Raw genomic sequence first — 21225 nt, forward strand, 5'->3', positions numbered from 1 at the left:
CATATGGCACTTGTAACGGGAACGCGTTCCAAAAATCAGAAGGAACGAGGAACGAGCTTTCCTTCCATTTCTTGAGGAACGTGTACAACCCTGCTTCGAGCTAAATAGTACTTCCTTTGCTTCGCTGAAAAAGCTCAATGGAGAGCATTAAATATTCATGAGTTGCAACATGGCGCTCCCATCCACTGCCTCAGTTCAAAGGGTGTTCAGCGTAGTAGTCGACATATTCAGTAAGAAATGACGAAAAATGTCTGACGAGACTTTCGAGAGTCAGTTGTTCCTCAAAATACTCAAGGTCATGAAATGGAACAGGTGGCAACAATAAGAACTTGAATAACCTTCTTCCCTTTGTTTCTTAGTTGAGGAAAATATTGCTGAAAGTAGCGCCACGAAAGTAACGGATTACTTTTGGGGGTAACGGTCAGTTATTTTTATGAGAGGGTAATTGTAATTGTAAAAAATTACAATCTAGCCTTCAGTAATTGTAAATGTAATTCCTTACTATTTTTCAGTAACGTGTACAAGCCTGGTTTAAAGGACACTTTTGTATTGCTGCAGAAGAAAACATTGGTATCGTCAGCGTACATCACCATATGTGGAGAATAAGGCCGGGTTGTCTGTTATATCATATATAAAGAGAGAGACGAAGCAATCACTCAATTTCGAAGTGGCGCGCTGCAGTCGCGCTGACATCAATAATTGCTTCGTGGACCATTCATAAAATAAAAGGTTTACTCAAAATTTGCGTCGTCGTATTCACAGTGAGCTCCGTCGTGAGTCTCATGACGAATGCTATATCGCAATTCATAGACAACCACAAATAGTGGTCTGTGCAGCCAAATTTTATAAACAACGGTAACTTCGCCGTCAAAAGCATACTATTCTTCGGATTTTTATCCTGACAACAAAGTATTATCATTTTCTTCAGGACTGGATAAGGAGATCCAAGAACCTCCGTCAGGCTCTAATTCTTCTTGGGGCTGTAATATCTGTTCATGAGGAGATTCTTGGTCGGCGAGGACTTCTTCTACTGTCCAAACGCTCTTGCTTAGAACTCTGCCGCAGCCACAAGATAGGCTGTGCTTAAAGTATCGACACTGTGTTCCTCGATCATATTTGTGCCGCTATTTTGCTGCCTAGTGCGCAGCAAGTGCTATATTGGCGAATTATTAAAAACGTTCAGCCTTTCCACTCTGGTGAAGAAGGAAGACCAGCGGAGCTTTACAATGGAAAGTAGTGGGCGGACGCAAGTAGGCCGGCCAGAGTGGAAAGGCTGCCGCCATCTATGAGCGACGGCGGCAACCAGATAGGTGGCTTGTCGCAGTCGCTCATAGATGGCGGTAGGTGTCCAGAGTTCGGTGTCTTTATTATTTTGGGGGACACGATCCTGGGGAAACTAGACCTTAACAACTCCGCTGTCCAAAAAATGCGACTTGCGCGGCTCTAAACACGGTATCGGAAAGCTCAGGCGATATTATTCTGCTTCGTCGGAGTCTATTTGAACCTTTTTGGAAGACGGAAACAAGCTTCCTGCGCTTTAAGGTAAACTTCAGTTTACTAGGCAACAATGATTTTAAGCAAAAAGATGGCAAAATCGTCGTTCACTCTGAGGTGTGCAGTTTACTTGGTTAGTCTATTCCAGGGCAATCTACCGTCGAAGTCACGGCCTAAAATCGGTGCATTACATTCCAGCTCTTTGTGCGCACAATTATGGAAACCGTACCCTGTTCAAATACCCTATACTCGCTGCTCTGTATTGAACGTTCGTTCTGGTATATTTTAGCGTTTCTAAAATACACTTGAGTGCGAACGTCTTTAGAAATAGCTAGGTCGTATTCCTTAGTGCCTCCTACTCGTTATCTTATGCATGTTTTTGCAACCCTAGAGAAAATTTGTGAGCCAGAATATTTTTCGAGAGTCGGAGAAGTGCATCGTGACGACGATCGTCGTTTTTGTGCATCTGGTGTCACCGGCTAAACCATTCTCGCGCAACGAATGCGTCGCGATCCTGCGTTTTTTTTTTTTTACCCCAATACGTGATTGGTTTAGACGTGCGATAGCAAACGTCCAAAGACGAGGAGCGCCATTATGATGCACTTTTGGCGTTGTTTGAGTGGCTCCATATCAGATCATAGCATTGGCTGCGCTCGGATTTCTGTGAAACGAAATAGAGCGGCGCTCAATTTGTATCTAATGAAAAGCCCCTCTATCCTGGGAAAAGTGGCGCCATTCATTGTTGTGGAAATGCTCGGGACACGTGGCGCGCACCACTTTTGGGAATAACATGGCGTCTGAAATCTAGCTCATTTCTGCGCTGTGCTGCCATGAACTTCCCAAGGGTTGCATGTTGCACCTGTGTCGTGCATCGACGCAACTTGCGCTACTTTTGAAACATGAAGGGGCTTTTAACTAATGGCGCCATTGTGGCGGAGAGCATAGCGGAGGAGATAAAACTCTCTAAAAAGACTCCCCAATACACTGATACTATTTCAGTGCTGAGGCGGATTCGGCTCCACTGGCAGTACACGCTATTAGCGCTATTATGTGTGTTTTAAAAATCCAGAGAGAAAGAAAAAAACAGAAGGGACTGTGAAAATCTTTAGAAAGAAATGAATGGAAGCTGAATGCTGGGCTATAGTTGGTATTGCTCTTGGGTTGCCAAAGGCATGGTAGCGCTTTTTTGGACGAGGACAAAAGAAAGAAAGACAAGACAGCGCTCGATTCTGTCTTGTCTTTCTTTTGTCCTCGTCCAAAAAAGCGCTACCATGCCTTTGGCAACCCAAGAAAAATGAATGGACGTCGCCCGTATGTATTTTAAGGGCTGGGGGACGGACAGGCTGGAGACCAGGTTTGAGCTCTATGGTGACGATGTTTTAATGGGACATGAGATGAGGGTAGGATTCGAGGGTAGGACCCATTCCGTCTCCACCGCGCGTATCCGTGGGTCCCCCTTTTATAGCCCCGATGGCGTGGCGATGTTGCGTCACCCGCGGGATCCTGGTGTGATTGGTGGTGGCTACTGGCTCTGATGAAGATGAGGTCCAACATTCACTCTCATTGGCTCGGAGGTTTATGTCACCGCAGCAGCAGCTTCTGTTGATGTTGGAGAAAGAAGAAGACGAAGCCCCGTTGATGTTGGTTACTTCAGCTGATGTTCGAAAGCCTTGGTTTGGGGTCTTCGAGAGGGTCTCTGCCGAGCGATGGTGTTCCGAACCGTCCCCGTAAAGGCTCTGTTATACTCCGACGTAACGCGTGCGCGCGTGCGAGCGCGTCACAGCGACGCCACGTCGGCGAAAACCCGACGCTCTAGACTCCGGCGTCGTGGCGTAACCGACGCGACCGGCGGCGTTCGACGCAGCCTGACCGCCTCGACGCCAAAATGGAGCATGCCGTATTCCGCGCCGGCCGCGCCAGCGACGCCGGACCAGGATGCATCACGCGCTGGCTCCCGGCAGCCCTCGCGGCGAATACGAGCAATAGCAGACGACGGGAGCACCACTCCGTGCGGCGTCATGTTTGAAGAATCGGACGTCTCGGTCGTCGAGAAGCTGATCGAGGGAATTCGTCGTCACCCGTGTGTCTACGACACGAGGAAGCTTGAGTGCCATAGACCGTGCGCTTGTCAAAGATGTACCGCATGTACAGTGCCCCTCAAACTTAACGCCGCCACTCGGTTTCGCAAATATTTATCCATTCAATTTTATTGCATGCTACCCAAACATGAACTGATCGCTTCAGCTGCTGGAATACCTTCCCCTGGTTAAGTTTTCATCGGGGACGCAAATCTTCACCAACCATTTTGACTGCTATGTTCAGGAATAGCTCGAAAAGTGAAGAAACCGAACCCTCTCGTGGCGGCGTTAAGCTTGAGGCGCACTGTACATTGACCGCCTACGCTTGCGGAGCAGGCGGTGCACCAACAGTGCAAGCGCGAGTTTCCGTCGTGCAAGGTACGTCCACGCCATCGCTCGAACTTCTCGCTCAAGAAGCGGGAGAATTCTTGTCTGCTATTCGAAACGAAAAGGAACCGGAAATGACGCACTCTCGCAGGAAACGCGCCCTCGTAGCCAGATTCTGCGCATGCGCCGCGCTGGCGGCCCACCGACGCGCGCCACGATCTCACGGAAGTCGCCAGGGCCGCCGGAGTCTAGAGAGGGCGAATTTTTGACGCGCGCGGCGTGACTGACGTGACGTAGCCGACTTCGGCCAGCGTTCGCTTGCCCGCGCGTTACGTCGGAGTATAACAGAGCCTTAAGTGTGCCCTAGATGGAGCACGGCCTCGCCGGGATTGGAAACGTAACAGCATACACGTCAGGTCCTACCCACAGCAGTGCGACCATGATGGTTCAATTTCTCCCCGATCAAGGCACTTCCATAGTGTGACAATTAAGTTTACAGACCCCCCCTTAGCGAAAAGTCGTTCAAAATTAGTATACTGAAAGTATACTAATAGTGAACTTAGGGTATGTACTGAAATCGTCCTAGTTTCACACTTTTATGAAACAAAATAGTATAGTTTTAGTACACCCCAAGCACATATGTAGTATACCATAAGTGCACCTCGAGTATACACCTAGCATAGTATAAGTGTACATTTAGTACGCTACATGTATGCTTTTAGTGCACTATACGTACACTACCAGTACATATACAGGGGTGTCCCAGAAAAATTGCACCAAACTTAGAAAAAAAAAAAAAACGGAGCGTTCTGCGGGAGTGAAACCAACTGTACGCTTTTAGCAAGTCTCTTGCGAGAGTGCACGAAATTGTTTTAGCGCGCCTACTTATTTAATTAAGACTAACAAGCTAACTCTTGAAATCTTCGTTTAAAAGCCGAGGTGTAAATTGGAAAGTTGTAGAGTGCATTAAGAAACACTCAATTAAACTATTTTCAACAAGGTGCACTTTGCATGCTCTTTTTTTCTAGCCTTCAAAAAACACCCGCGAAATACAAACAAAAAAAAAAAAGCGAGCCAACTCGCTTTCCCAATCACGGCTTGCGGGGCGCCGTGAATGTGCGTTCTTTGAAGGCCGGAAAAATCACGAAAGCGTATTATGTTTAAAACACGTTAACTGGGTGTTTCTCAATGCGCCCTGCAACTTTACAATTGACAACTTGGCTTTTAAAAGAATATTTGAAAGGTTAGCTCATTAATCTTAGTTATTTACATAACCAGGCGCATTAAAAAAATCTGTGCGCTTTCGCAAGACGCTTGCTAACGACAGTTGAGTTCATTCCTGCAGAGCGCAAGTTATCTGGGACGCCGTGTATGTCGGGCGTTCTGAATGGAAAGAACGGTCTAAAATTGGCCAGAAAAATCGGCGCCTGCACTTAAAAAGCTGACTTTTCAAAGGTGTTTCTTTGAACGGCTGGATTCCAACTTGTGAAATTTCATGACATATAGCTCCATTCTCGTGAAATGTTAAGAAACACCGTTGACAACTTAGTTGATGATAATGGAGAGGCGCCACCATCGGGAGATGCACTTCTAAAAATGAGTCAGGAGATTTACGAGGAAAGTCTTGGCAGCTGTATTTCCAAACATTTCTCGTCGAAATTACGTATGTACAATCATGTTATAAAATTACATGGGAAAAGTTGTAAAAAAGAGGCACTGCATTTTTAAGTGGCGAGCATAGACGTGAAAATGACAATTGAATCATTTCCAAATCTTCTCTCGTGAAAATAATGTACTGCCGTTTTCCAACATTGACTAGGAGAAACGTCTTTTTGATTTGCGGCTATGTACGTGAAAAATGCAAGGAAATCTTTGGCAGCTCTATTTCCAAACATTCCTCGTGGAAATGACGTACCAGAGTCTTCTGACACTGGGTGAGAAAAGCCATAAAAAAAGGTGCATTGCATTTTTCAACTGAAAGTATGTATGTGTAACATACAAACATTATGATCAGTGTTCTTCACGTAATTGATAAGACAGAAATTAAAATCCTTCTTATCACTTTATACAAGTTTCCGAGCCTGCCTCACTCTACACTCTTCTTTGTGATGATGGTGTGCCGTAACATCCTGCGTAAAAAGAGAAGAGAAAATTACCCGATGCCACCCTATGATATAACATGACATAACTGGCTCAAAGGACCACTATGTGAGGAAGGCAAGATAGTAACAACTTCATCCTGACACAAGAGTGAGGAAAATCGAACAATAGCATTTCTGAAAGCCTGATATGTCAGACATTGGTGGTGTGCCTTCTTCACATGCCCAGGGCTGTGCTACAGGTAATAGTGTTCATTGCAGGGCACAACAATTATTACCTCAAATCTTAGGCACCATAAAAAAATGTGTGACAAACAATAGGCTTTTCCAGATTCAAGGTTGCAGCTGCTACATTTTAAGCACTTATGGATTGATGAAGGCCACAACGAAAACATTTGAGAATGGCCATTTTCAAGACTGTGATAATATTAAAATTTAATTTCAGAAGTTTAGTATAATACCACATTCGATATTGGTTTCAAGATTAATTGTGCTACTGTAAACGACTTAATTTTTGTGAAGGCTTAGTTTTTGCGAGTTTATCGAAATTGCTTAAAATTGGTCATGCAAAAAATTAACCCCAAGAATACCAATGCATTGAACATTATTTCTGATTGCAGAACTTTGTACCTGCAAAGTATCCCCAACACTAACACTTCATAAAACGTATGAAATATTGAGCTCGCGAAAATAAAGTTGTTTATGCCATTCAAACCTTTCAAAGCGCTCGCAAAGTCCCCATTGCGATAGATTTGCTTTGTTCAGTGCGCTTCTCCGCATGTGCCAGTGCGCTGCAGAGATTAGCTCTGGATGAAATCCTAAAAATAAGACATTTGAACGTGGGACATATACACTTTTTGATAAAATAGAATCTCAAAATTTTCGCATCGAATGGCTTCCCAGGAGACTTCTCCGGTCCGCATGCACTGTTACTCCGCAAAAAGCAGGATCTCTTAGGATGACTAGAAAAAACCCAGCGCCCTGAACGCTGTTCGAACCAGCATTCGGGAGAGTTGAAAAGCCTGTCAAGCGCTCGCTATCGGGCAGGCCGCTTACTTACGGTGGCTTCATACCAGTCTGCCCAAGGCACCATCCAGCCACCCATAATAGGGATCAGTGGGCGGACGTCCCTTTTACTCCTGTGATGCAGTTCCGTGCAGGTTTCCATAGGTTGCAACCTGCTAGCCAAACTGAGTCAGGCCTGCAGCCCTGCGGGAAATGTCAATTCCACTCTTTTAGACGTATAGACACCCACATTTTGCGTCCGCCTGAAAGAAACTCTAACACAGAGGAAACAAAATGATTGGCCCTTTTTGAATGCATCCTTTTCTTTTGCTGAAAACGTATACATACAAGTCACACGCTATTACACATTCAGTGGTGCGGCTTAATTTATCATTAGCACTTTTGTATACATTTTCGAGAAAATATTCAAAATAATAGGTCGGACATAAATGGTTGCCATGAACTATCCTATGCATTTACACATTACCTGATATCATCAAAGCACTAGAATCGATTCGCCCAACCAGGGGGCGCTTCGAAATTGCGATGATAGCGCCACCGCAGTACAACACATGGTCGTGTCGCGCTGGTCGCGTTCGTAGCGTTGCAGTGGCGTCGCAGGTGTTTCGAGCGTACGGTGAAGATTTAGAGAAGGATAGAAAGCGTGCGAAAATTATTTCTTGTGGTGACTCAAGAAACGATAGAGAAGCTTCAATAACACGCATCTTCCGCCGAGAAAGCGGTTGATTTCCCCACCAACGAGTCGGGTCCGCCTCGCAAGTACGGCCGTGCGGCGTCTACGAGAAAACATTACAGGTGAGCGTCACTTGTTTAAATTTTGCGCTGTAATAACATTCTGCCTTCTCCTCTTAAAAGGAAAATTGCTAATCAAAATGAACCACTGTTCTCGTGAGTCCTGTTAGACGACGTTGGGATACTTATTTCTGTCTGTCTGTCTTCCTCTGGTCCGTCTTCCTTTTGCGCTGTTTTCTAATTTCAATGCAAGTTTTATTCTTGTCCTTTTAAGTATCCTCAGATTGTCTGTAAGCAACTGCGTAGATTCTTAAAGTTAGGTCTACTTCGTAGATTGCGTATCTAGATGGCTCTTTCGCCTGTTGACAAATAGGAATGAAGTAAATTCCTGCAGATAACGCTGCGGGGTATGCCCTACACTTACGCACGCGGAACGTGCGCACGAAGGACGTTTCGTGTCTTTTTCAGACAATGTGCTAACATACCTAAACAAAGAGGCGCCTTGGTGGCCTTTGGTCACTCACTATAAAGTTTTAGCGAGTCGTTTTTCAAGCACACGGTTCCGAAATCACGAACAGTGCAGCTGGTCCGTTCCGTGAAACCGTACGTGAAGTTTGACATATTTTAGCAAATCGTATTCCCTTTTAGCAAAAAGGGAATACGTAAGAATAGCATCCTGCGCTCTGTCCAACGCGCTGTTTTTAATCAGGCGACGAAAAGCAGAGTTTTAGCTTGTGGGGACCCTCTCCCTGGCTCCCCCGCGCTCCGTGACCTTCCCGGTCCCCGCCGCCGTACCGTCGGGCGCTCCTTCGTTCCCCGTGACCTTCCCGTTTTCTGTCGCCGTCCTGTCGCGGAACGTCCGAGCTCTCCGGGAGGAACGGGGCAAGCGCCCCCTCACCCAGCGCTGACGTCGGAGGGTCGGCTCGCAGCAAGGTTCCCGATTGGACGGTCGGCGGGACAAGGACTTGGGAAGGTCTTAAGAGGGGAATGGAGACAAAGGAAGAGAGCTTGGGCTGCCGACGAGACAAGGGACCGGTCATGGAGGCGAGCTCGGACGGTGCTGGACGCTGGCGCGGGGGAGTGCGGGCACTACGTCGAGTGGCGGACTCGACAAGCGGACCGGACAGCGACCCTGGACGACGATGTCCCCATGACGCGGTGTGGACGACCACCGCTGGGACTCGGAGAAGCTGCTCGGGCAGCGGACTCTCCCCCGGCCTCGCTGTTGACCGTCCCCCTATCCCGAAACCCCCCAAGGCAATGAGTGAGTGAATAAACCCTTTTGCCGAGAGCGAAGTATTGAAGTGTCATATTCATCCGGAGACAGGGTTTGTGGGAATCGGAGTTAGAAGATGCCCGCATAAACTGGCGCCGCAACGTGGGGCCTGATTTTCGATCAGGCAGGCATTCCGATTCCTAACCTGCTTCCGGTTGAATTGGGGCACTGTTTCGCGCTCTTTTTGGGGGTCATCTTTGTCGCGGGAGCGCCGCACGAAGTTTCGTTGCGGGAGCGCCGCACGGAGGCCCTGACATTATCGCCTGTCTGACTAGGAGGCGCGGATTTTGACCGCTGTTTTAAGGGATTAACCCTTTTGCCCAGCCTGTCAGGAATTTACTTATCCCCCGTTACGAGAAGCGCCATGAGTATTCACTGTTCAGCGCACCGTTGGATGCCGGCAGGTTGATCCTGCTACGGAAGAGCGCTGTGTGCGTCGAAATTACCGCACCCCTCGAGGCCTGTAGCGTCGGGGTTCACCCCACCTACGCCTCCGGCCGTCCGCGTCCACTGGGAAAGATGCCGGCTCACGGTTTGGGAGATGTGACGCGCCTAACCGCCTTTGTTCGCGTATCGATGTAATGGTTTGTAACGCTTGTTACTGATCGGACGCGTTAAAGAGGCATCGCTCTGGGTGGAGAACGCTCCCATGGCGGATGGCGGTTGCATGTACTGTGTTTGGAAATTATTCCCGCATTGCATTTTGTCCGGGAGGAGCCTAGCGTTTCGGTTTGACCGCATGCTAGCTCCCAGTTGGCCTTGCTTGAGCTGTCAGCGCGGTTTTGAGCTTCGTTAGTTGACAGCGTCTCAAGGTACGGATGCGCTCTTGTGCTTCCGACCAAGATCGCTTTGAACGAGTACCTTGTGGCCAGAGGCTACATTTAGGGGCTAAACCCACTAAATCGTGGCGGATACGCTATGTCTGGTGCTCAGGTATTGGAATCCAGAAAGCCACAGAGTTTCCGTTTTCACTTTATCAGTGGCTGTGCGTGTGTAATGCTCCGTGGGGTCCAGTCTGACGCGATGGGCATGACCCGTGCGTTTCTGGTTGTAGAGTCGTGAGGTTGATTCCGTTTAATTGTGCGCACAGTTGGTTCCGGATCCTCACACCGCCATATCGATGGTTGAGCCTCGAGGCGGGAGTTACTCTTTAATTTCGTTTTCTCCGCCTCAGGAGGAGCGGCGGCAAGCGCGCGCTTTGCGCTGCCGCCGGATACAGTACGGCTCTCGGCCGTGGTTGGGTTCGCGTTGGGACGCGAGGGCGTAGAGAGCGTAATTGGTCGTGCAGAGACCTGGACTAGAGTGAAATTATAAATTTAGGGGAGAAAAGACAGCTAGGTGAGAAAAGAGCTGGGCTCGTGCAGTGAAAACCTGCACGAGGGGAGTGGCGGTCTTGCGATGATGTGACGAGTTGTTCATAGTTTTATCCTGTACAGATGCGCGGTTGGCCCGGGAAAACGTACGGTTCACGTCGGCGGGTACGTGCCCGGGAAGCCTAGAAATTATGGCAGCGGCATGGCCGTCGGCGGCCTATAACTGTTGTGCGTTGGGTCAGCCCGTCGCTGTACTAACTGCAGCCTTTGCATGAATGGGTAGCGGGTGTTGGAATGCGGCGGTAAATGCTGTAGACACTTCGACGCTGCGGAAACTGTTTATGCAGAGCAAATATAGTTTATTAGCTCGTCCATCTCCAAGACTGGCCGGTTAGATTATTTGGCATTTCGGTATCGCGCTCGTTGCGCGGAAGTTGAGAGGTGCGCGTGTGGGATACTTACATTGTTCGAACCCTGCCTGTCCTTACAGTCGCAAGAAGACTTTTCAGTCATGCGGCGTGTTGACTTGGCTGGGGGCGAGCTTTGTGCGTAACCTACTGCGCTTGTATGTGGACACGTTGCTCGATTCGAGAACGTTGAAGAGTCGCCAGACGCGTTGACGGCGTACCTTTCTTGCTCGATCCCGGCCGGCCTTGACATCAGCTGGAAGACTTTTTAGTTCTGCGGTGTCGGGGTTTGGCCGGGGGAGAACTCTAACGTGCGTCGATGCGCTTGTCGCGGTTGTCGAGCACGTGAGGGGTTCGGTGCGGACCGCCGTAACGCGCTCGTCGCTCCTGTTGGGTGGTCGCCTCCGAGCAGTGAAGCGGTAACGTCTGGTAGATGCCCAGACGTTACGGACATAGCTTTGTAAATAGGCTGTCCAATGAGATCTGCTGTTCGCGCGATCCAGGTACTGTTCCCTTTGTACTGGTGTAAGTAACCGGTACCACGGAACAACGGCCTCTCAGTAAGGTGATTACCCCTTCTGATGAAGGCGTGCTGCGTAGCTTGGCTGTAGCCTGTTTGTAGCTCGGGTAGCGTGAACGCCGAGTGCATGAGTGCCCGTCATGGGTTGTTGGCAGCCTGTTTTTTCGAGTCGCACCTCGCGAACGGGACTGGATTTGTGACCGTTTCTGTTTTACGGAGGGTTATTGTTAGCTCTTGAGGTTTTGTACGTTCTTCGCGAATGTGTTGGAGATTAATAGTGTTGTCAGAGGTGTGCGGCTCTGACGCTCTGGTAAATTGCTTACTGTTTTAAAAGAATGCGGTTGAGTTTGATAGGAGCAAATGTCGTATAATGGGCGTATGTACGATTTGAGTATACAATGAGTGCTCACGCTTTTTAGTTTAGGAATAGATTTCCTCTTATGTACCTCTTGAACGTGTAGCGTGACGTTCTTGATGATTGCCTGCCTGTTGGTATTGAAATGAAAAGTTTTGTTTTTATCTCGTGGCATGTCCAACGATCGAAAGATTTTGGTTTCGTCGCGCTGTCTGATATAGCGTGCCGGTATTCGTTTTTGCGCGATTCGCTGTCTGCTACATTAGGGACGGAAGCGAACTTTAAGTGCCGGCGTGTTGTGTGTGCCTGAGTGCCCGTCCGTGTTGTGAGCTGTGGTGCTCCGGACCAGTTCGTGGACCGTGCTCCGTCGGTCACGAGCTTCCCAGTGAATCAACGTTCACCGCTGACCTGCTTGGTTTGATGCCATCATCATCATCGAGGGTGCTCGTCGTCATCGGCGACACTCAGCTAACTCAGCTGAACGAGCTCCCTGCCAAGGGCCCTGGGGACCACGCAACCTCAAGCCCCCCGGGGTCCGAGCCTTGAGGGAGGGGAGGTGTGGGGACCCTCTCCCTGGCTCCCCCGCGCTCCGTGACCTTCCCGGTCCCCGCCGCCGTACCGTCGGGCGCTCCTTCGTTCCCCGTGACCTTCCCGTTTTCTGTCGCCGTCCTGTCGCGGAACGTCCGAGCTCTCCGGGAGGAACGGGGCAAGCGCCCCCTCACCCAGCGCTGACATCGGAGGGTCGGCTCGCAGCAAGGTTCCCGATTGGACGGTCGGCGGGACAAGGACTTGGGAAGGTCTTAAGAGGGACACGGAGACAAAGGAAGAGAGCTTGGGCTGTCGACTTCACAAGGGACCGGTCACGGAGGCGAGCTCGGACGGCGCTGGACGCTGGCGCGGGGGAGTGCGGGCACTACGTCGAGTGGCGGACTCGACAAACGGACCGGACGGCGACCCTGGACGACGACGTCCCCATGACGCGGTGTGGATGACCACCGCTGGGACTCAGAGAAGCTGCTGTGGCAGCGGACTCTCCCCCGGCCTCGCTGTTGACCGTTCCCCGATCCCGAAACCCCCCCAAGGCAATGAGTGAGTGAATAAACCCTTTTGCCGAGAGCGAAGTATTGCAGTGTCACATTCATTTGGAGACAGGGTCTGTGGGAATCGGAGCTAGAAGATGCCCGCAAGCTATGAATAACCCAAAACTCGTCACCTTTTCGCAAATTGTTTCAGTTGGGCGAGAGTTCATTCATAGCCCCTTTAAAATTGAAAATTCAACATGGTCAATTACACTTTCAATTAAAAAAGCCAATTAGACAACGTACTGTGACGTTTATTTACTCATCTAATGTCCGCCGAACCCCACAAATATTCCGTGAAAACGGCATCGGCCTATCTATCGCGTTTTTAGTGTGTTGGTGTTAAAAATCGCACTATATATATATACCCGTTATTATAATTTGAGCACACCGACTGCAAGCACTGAAAGTAGACCTTTAGTATACTCAAGTGCAGTTTCTGTGTACTGATTTTGGACTACTTTTTACCGCGGGCACTACGATTCTACTACATGTACTAGTTTTGTACGGACGAGTATACTTTCAGTCCACCGCCATTTTTACTGGAAGTATACTTTAAGTACACTTAAAGTATACAATCAGTACAAAGACCGCACTAAAAGTATACTTTTAGTATACTTCAGTACACTTCGAGTGTACTGATTTTGAACGACTTTTCGCTAAGGGAATGAAACAATCATTGTCATGGTTTGTTGTCTGTGCGACCGGTTCTTATGTTTTAAGGCCGAATTTATTGAGTGAAGTTAAATTAACTTGAAAGGTAAAAGAACGAAGCCAATCCTGAAGTGAAAACGTTTATTTAATGTTTCTTTTTCTTAGCTGCAACTTCCAGCAAAAACTAAAGTAAGGTCCCAATAGCATTGGCAACCATCGCTGCAGTGGGAGCTGTAAAGGCACTGAAAAAGTGGAGGGATGTATATTAGAAATATATAAGCGATTTTGGAATTCTTTACCTCAAGTTTAATAGTGTGGTGGGGGGTAACTTTCGCCTCGTCATAGACTCGTTAAGTGACTTTCTAAAAGGGCAACTCTGGCCAAAACTCAAAATGAAATAAATTACTGGTATCGCTGTAGTGACACAAAATACGACCCCAGCCAAAATATTACGTCCGTGGGACGCCACACTCTCAACTAATGCCGATCATAAAAATGCGACCCCCCGCGAGACGCTGCTCCTTAGCGGGCGACCAGCAGGTTGCCGATCACTAAAGCAACATTGGGCCGGGACGTCAGTATCGTTCTCTTTTTTTCCTCCGGTCCGGGCGTTGCACGGAGTGCGCTTGTTTCATCTGCTACCACCGCTACTTCGGCTTGTGATTGGCGTGTATAGTCGTTCCTTTTATCTGTGGCCCGTGTATACCCTCGGTGTGGCCTTTTGTTTATTTGCCCTTGTGAGGACTCCAAGACTCGTTTTAGCGAGCAACTCGGTGCGCCCAAGACTGCCCAGCTGTTTCTCGAAAGATGCCGAGTACAACTTTTAGCGCTGTGGGCTGCTCAAACAACCCGCTGCACAACCCGGAGGTGCTTTTTCACAAGTTTCCAACGGACCGGGAATTGGAGAAGGTGTGGGTGAACGCTGTTCGACGAGTGGACATTGGACTTTGGATTTACGCGCCTGAAGAAAGAAGAACGAAAAAAGTGAAAGCCGTATACAATTCCCTGTAACGCCGAACTAGAGCCCAGCTCTTGAGGAGGAGGGGAGTAGGGTACCGGGGGGGGGGGGGGGGGGTCAAGTGACCTCGGGTTGGGGGGGGGGGGGGTCACGTGACCTGACGTCAGTGTCGATGACGTCAACGGGGGGTCCCGTGACCTCTGGGGGGCGGTCACGTGCCCTCAGGAAGTGACGTGGCCTCGGGGAGGGGTCACGTGACCCCCCCAGGTCACGTGACCTCGGGGGGGGGGGGGGGGGTCACGTGACTTCAGGAGGTCACGTGGCCTCGGGGAGGGGTCACGTGGCGCTCATGAGGGTAACACTGATAACCCTCGTGAGAGTAACTCTCATAACCCTCGTGACAGTAGCTCTCATAACCCTCGTGACCCTCGTGAGGGTAACCCTTTTGAGGGTAACTAACCCTCGTAACCCTCGTGAGGGTTGCGAGGGTTAGGAAGCCTCGTAGCCCTCGTGAGGGTAACCCTCGTGAGAGTAACCCTCATAACCCTCGTAACCCTTACGAGGGTTACGAGGGTTAGTGGCGGTTACGCCGACGGCGACGGCGACGCCGACGCCGCTCAAGCCGGGAACGGGTGTCTAAGAGCTGCGCTCTAAAAACAGACGTGTACAGCCCAGCACACGTGTCTTCGGGCGCCGCGGCCCACGCCGGGGAGCCTCAAAGCTTCGTGTCTGGGACTGACCCGCATGCAGCGCGAAAGCGAGAGGGCCCACTGTACGTACGCCGCTCCACCCACGGAGCCGCGATGACAATTTAGGCCTAGCGACGAGTACGGAAGACCGCACACCCGGCGACAGCCGCCGAGTACGGCACCGAATGAGTTCAGTCGCTCTCCAGTCGCTACCTTTTGGGTATACAAGCGAAGAGTACGGCATAGCGCACGCACGGCGGCGGCCGCCGAGTACGGCACCGTACGAGTTCACGGGTTTTCCAGTCGCTAGCTTTTGGGTATATGCACTACCTCTTTCTACATATGCTGAATAACTACCACGTGTACAGAATTAAAACAAAATCAGCTTACCACCTATCTTTAGACGGCTAGCGCAACAGAGGTAGGTGCCGCTCGGCGTTCGTACTCGTTGAACGAGAACGATCCTGACGTCACGTTCACATAGCGGCTGATTTTCAGTGTTGCCGGGGCCTCGAGCGGCTAGTTTCGGTTTTGTTGGAAGCGCCCCAAACAAAACTTTGAGGCGTCGATATTTTTAAAACTACGCACAATAACGAGAAAAAAATTACACCTTACAATTCAGGGACGCTGACTGCGCTAAAAACTGTCGCAATCCCAAAATCGAAAGTACGGACCGGAGTTGCCCTTTAAAGAAATTATTATCTGCTCCAAAATAGTACTGGGAAAAACGGTCTCTGAAGTCATATTTGACCCTGGCAAAATATCACTAGCTTGAGAAGTCCGACTTTTAGAATGTATTAACAGCTTGTATAAGGACGTGTTCTAGCATAGCCTCCTCTATACGGAGAAAGCCTGGCGCGTCGCGTGAAAAGACGGCCGCCGTAAATGGGAAAGGAGGGGCGGAGAAACGGGAGCGGAGAACCTTGCCCGCTAGCGCCACAAAAGAGCGAGCGGCCAAACGCAGAAACAATCGTTTTTTTTTTTCTTTTCTTGACGCTATCGTGGAGAGGAGAAACTTAACGTCCACCCTTTCCCGTTTCTCCCCGCGCCCTTTCGAATCGCCGCGCCCGTTTCTCCCGGAGTACAAAAACGACGGTGACGAAAACACAAAAACAAGCGTGGTTCGGGGAGCGGCCGCTCATGACCCAAGCGCTCGCTGCCTAGGTCTGCCCTTTCTGCTCTGCGCTACCATATTGGTCACCGTTCGGCGCGCTCCTCCTCTCCTTTTTCCTGCGGCCGCGCTCCTGCGGCCGCGCTCTCTATGGCTCCGTCGTCGATGTGCCAGGCTTTCTCCGTATAGAGGAGGCTATGGTTCTAGGAACCTTGAGTTACCCAAACTGTTTAGAAGTTAGATAATGGTATTGAGTTTTGTAACGCGACTTTTTTCGTATATTCGGCAGTCAAAACGCCTATCGTCCACATTTTGTTCTACTGATGCCAGAGATCTCAAATTATAAAAATTTAAACGCTGTACTGCGCGCGTTCATTTTTTTTCTACTTAGTGTCTTTTTTATTATTTCTAAAGTTCATGTAATAGATATAGTTAAAACGTTTTTGCTGCAACCTTTGTTCTACTGAAATCGTTTTTCTTTAATATTCTTTGTCATCTTTATCAGATGTCTGCAAAGCTACTGTTATCATTAGATGTCCGTTCTATACAAAAATTTCCTAAAAACCCCACCGAAGGACATTTCTAGATAACTAACAAGGTGGCAGAAAGAATGTTTAACTTGGGGCTTGCCAGACCCCGACTGCACGAATTGGGCGAAACTATTATCGTTTAACCGTAAAACAAACCTCAATGAGTGATATTGTAAAATACTCACAACAGCCTTGTAACAGGGCCTGCACAAGTAAAAAAAACGCAGATTATTGCCCATTGTTTTTTGCTGAAACAAAAACAGATTGGCGGCTTCGATAAATTTATGCAGTTAGTAAGGGCACATCAATATATCAGACGACGAAAAAAAAGCGGCCTACGGACGAGACCTTGTTTATATTACTACTTTTTTTTTTTGCAGAAACAATTAGAACTCATATTGGCACCGAACGTTATAAGCTCTTTCACATATATCATTTGCGCGCTATATTAACCTTTGCTCCAAAACAATTTTTCCCTTCAATTTGTTGTATTTGTTAAAGATGGATTCCGCGCTATTACGTTTTTTGTATTGGTTAAAATAGTTGATCGAGTGATATAAGTGGCGAATTACCCTGCGAGTATACTTGCAATCATCATGAACAACAAAGCAACCATGAGAGCGGCTTTCAAGCACATAATTACTTCGTTGACTATCCTACTCTTGGGTCTGAATGCAATTGAAACCTATTAAGATGCATTATATGCAATATTATTGGGGCCTCTCAATGCGCACATAATCTTCGATACCAAAGGAAAATGAAAGGGAGCCTGCTTTCTAAGAACCGCTGCGATCACGCTTTCTGGCTTGCCAGTGGAATGCACTAACAATGAGAGTGGTGTCTTCCAAGTATTCCTGGGTTGTAAACTCGAGTCATGCCAACAGAATGCACATAAAACTATTCACCGCGATGAAGCCATTTGTTTGGTCGCTATACCGTGTATTGTGTGAAGTAATATTGGTCCACAGCATTGTCTTAGAGACTGGTCCGTGTGCCGGCATCTTTCTATTTGTGCGTTCTCAAATGAATTACGAACTTGCAGGAGCTAGATCTTACAAAAACGCTGAAATAAAAACAAATCTAGAGGGCATACATTCGACAAATTTTTTCTAGTTTTTTTTTTTTTACAAAAAAAAAGCAAATATTTTGCGCAATATTTACGTTGTTAGACACAATTTAAGTGGATGTCACGGCCCGCTCTAGCGCCGCTCGAAAATCCGTCACCCCGCCCATGAATACTGATCTGGGTCGGGTTCTCGGTCGAACACGCTAAGAAGCCTATACCCCTTTTTCACCTCAAGAAAAAAGGAAGTTTCGCTCCATGTTCCTACGCCGCACGAAGTAGTTCTCACAAAATTTGGTTGTCGGAGGCATAAGCGATGTCTTTTGGCGTTTGAAACGTGTACGTCTTGATAAGATAACATATATCTGATCTAGAATTCACATACATATATCTCAATTCTCAGCATAAAAGGGAAATTATTCAAATTAGTAATGCTCCGCGAGAAGCCGTACTTTTTTGCTACGGTTCTTGCGGTGAAAACGAGTAGTGTGTCTTCTTTTCGGGACATCCGGGGCGATTAGTAGGGAGTCTGACAACGCCTGCTAGTTGTGCGAGCAGACGCACGGCAGCCTCCGGCATCGTCCGCTATTCCACCACCGTATATCGTCGTCTGCAATGCCCGTAGGACGCGGACATGAACGCTGCGTGTCGGCATCCGTTTTCACCTTCGTTCGCCTGTGCACCCCCATCTAAAAACGTCTGCAACACTTGCAAGACACGACTATGAGAGCGGCATTCTTGTGTTTCATCATGCACAAGCCACGTATCAAAACAAGCGTCTGTCATCGTCTATCGATGTGCGGTAATAAGCGACCGAGGGGACTACAACAATCAACAAATTTAATATGATGCGCTCAGCTTTACTGTTCTAGTTATTTTTCGCATCGCATCCGCCAGCAAGGTGGGTGAGCGTCATGACGCACAATTAAAACGCGACGTAAAAATATTAGCTTTGGAATGCCAGGATGGCTAGTTTAGACATTTACATGCACGTTTTAAAAGGTCACGGAATTGACGTAACGGCATCTAATTGGTGGAAGCGATGCGGAGAGTATGTCGTCTGCTTCTTGCATAGGAGTTGCGGTGACGTCAGAACGACGCCGATATCTGATAGGCTCCGATTGGAGGATAGTGGGTAGACCTCAAAGCAAGCTGCCTTGGGGTTTACCCACTATCCTTTTATTAGAACCACTCAGTGCCTGGCGTTCTGACGTCACCACAACCCGAGCAACACAGGCAGACAAACTTGCACTCCGCATTGACTCCTCCAATCAGACGCAATCACGTCACCTCCGTGACCTCCTAAAGGGATGCTTCAACGAAATTTGAAATAAACCCGTTGTGTTCAGAAATAGGCTGAATATGATCCACAATATGTGAAAATGGCAACGCGTGTTTGTACTTTTTGAGCCTGATGGCTGTATTTTTCTTTATAAACGGCCCACTCTGGCTAGTGCTTTGAGAGCAACCAGTGGAGAGCACGTGACATCTGCCGCAATCGTGAAGTAGATTGTCTCCGGACGAGCAAAGCTGCGGCGAGGCTGACGTCGAGAGGATGTTCTAGCCGTTCCAGCCACCGAAGCGGCCGAAGCACGCCAGCGATCGGGCCACCGCAGCTAACACCAATGCTGCTTTTGTACGAATTTTGAGTGACGGGTTAATCTTCTATTATCTTGTAGAGAAAGAGTAGTGACGTCTGCGAAACAAAACAGAGAGTCTCGGGGAGAGGGGAGTTCTCCTTCCCCTCTTCTCTCGTGGTTCCCGGAGGCGACACAGTTATCGTCACTGCCGGTCAAGGTTTCTAGACGGGCATTACGAACGAGGCGTTAGCGACATCCCCCAGGTGCTCTTTGCTAATCGTTTCATTCGTTTTGAAATTCCTTTTCATCTCTTTTTCAACAAGAGATCGGTGTGTCCGATGTGATGCTGCCTCCCGTAAACACGAATATACCAAGAAACAAGCACCGAAATTTTGTTGTAGTATCCTGTTAAAACGCAAATGTAAATATTCGACCTAGTCATCAAGCTGCACTGCAAAACTTGAGAGCAATTTGCTTTTCTTAGCGAAATGACTGAAACTTAGGAAAAACTTGATGCGAGCCGAACGCCCTATTGCCTCCAGCCAAATGTCTTGCAAAATCTTGCCTGTGTACATATCTTCTGGGTATTAAACCATGGTTGAAATTACGACGGTTGCGCAATTCACAGAGCGACCAACATTTTTATCCAGCACAACCCGCGCAAAGAAACAAATCTTGTCAGATAGAGCAAGAAGAGCAACATAATTCACGTTGGGACGCTACGCTAAGGACAGTCCCGCTACAAACCCATGCACCCGCACAGCGCTTCCTGCGCTTGCAACTGTCGCAAGATGCGTACTTGCGACAGTTGTTTTGTGCGAACTAGCTCGGTTGAGGAGATATTCCACTAAACACCTCGGTGAACGCAGAGCGATTCGCACCCATAAAAATAAACAAGCTCAATAAGCTACGCTCGTTGAGCCCGTCACAAACGCCGGTAGCCATATTTGTTATCGTTTGAAACCAAAGTGGAAAGGCAATCTCAGGATATTTGTGAAAAGAATGTCGACTCTATCTGGATTATTTGTTTATGTAACGATATTTCCGATATAAAAACTATGACGACACGAAGAAACGATTTTACAATGAACATTTCCCACGTCAATCATCTCTCCAACCGATGAGAGCCGAGGAAAGGTGCTTACTTTTGTAAGGACCGCGGGCGGGGCCAAGAGCAGGGCGTCCCTTACCTTAATTGCGTCTAACTGCGCAAATATTGCTAAACGTTTTGTGTGGCAAAATCTAAAAAAAAAAGAGTCCAATATAAACCCTCTCAAGAAATATATTTGTTTCACTAGTGTTTCTTTAAAACATCTGCCTTTAATGCTGCTCTTTTTGCCTTTAATGCTGCTCTTTTTTTGATAGTGTGGTTAGAAGTTGTAGAAGTCATTAACTCTTTTTGGAAACCTTTATAGCACTAACCAGGTAGCATGCATGAAGTAAGGCCCACATGGGCCAAGCGGCCTGGGGTAGTCCCTACAATACCCTCGACGGTCCCGCGTAGGTGCGACGTAGGCATGCCCAATTCGTTCTGGTCATGCTATAGACCCTTTCAGGCAACATTTCATGGGCGCCGCCATCTTGACGTCACGTGACCGTGACGCCATAGCCGACCTTCAGTTTATCGCCGTTGCTCCGCGTTGTGTGCTTCACCGGCCACCACCGGTGTATTGTTTTCGTGTTCTTTTCCACACCGTGTGTAAATCGCGTGTTTTATTTAGGTCTTTTCGATATTTCGCGCTTTCATTCAATCATATGATATCTATATTTATCTCTTGCATTTTCTTATTTATGGAATGGAATCGGACAGCGAATGGATCGACGACACAGGATTATGGCCTAGTCTTCAGAGACCATGTCAGTTCATCACATTCTTACGTTTTTGTCGCTAATAAAATTGGGGGGGGGGGGGGGGGGGGGGGGTTGTGTGTATG

This window comes from Ixodes scapularis, unplaced genomic scaffold, assembly GCF_016920785.2.
Source record: "Ixodes scapularis isolate PalLabHiFi unplaced genomic scaffold, ASM1692078v2 PGA_scaffold1__304_contigs__length_218370807, whole genome shotgun sequence".
NCBI classification, from domain to species: domain Eukaryota; kingdom Metazoa; phylum Arthropoda; class Arachnida; order Ixodida; family Ixodidae; genus Ixodes; species Ixodes scapularis.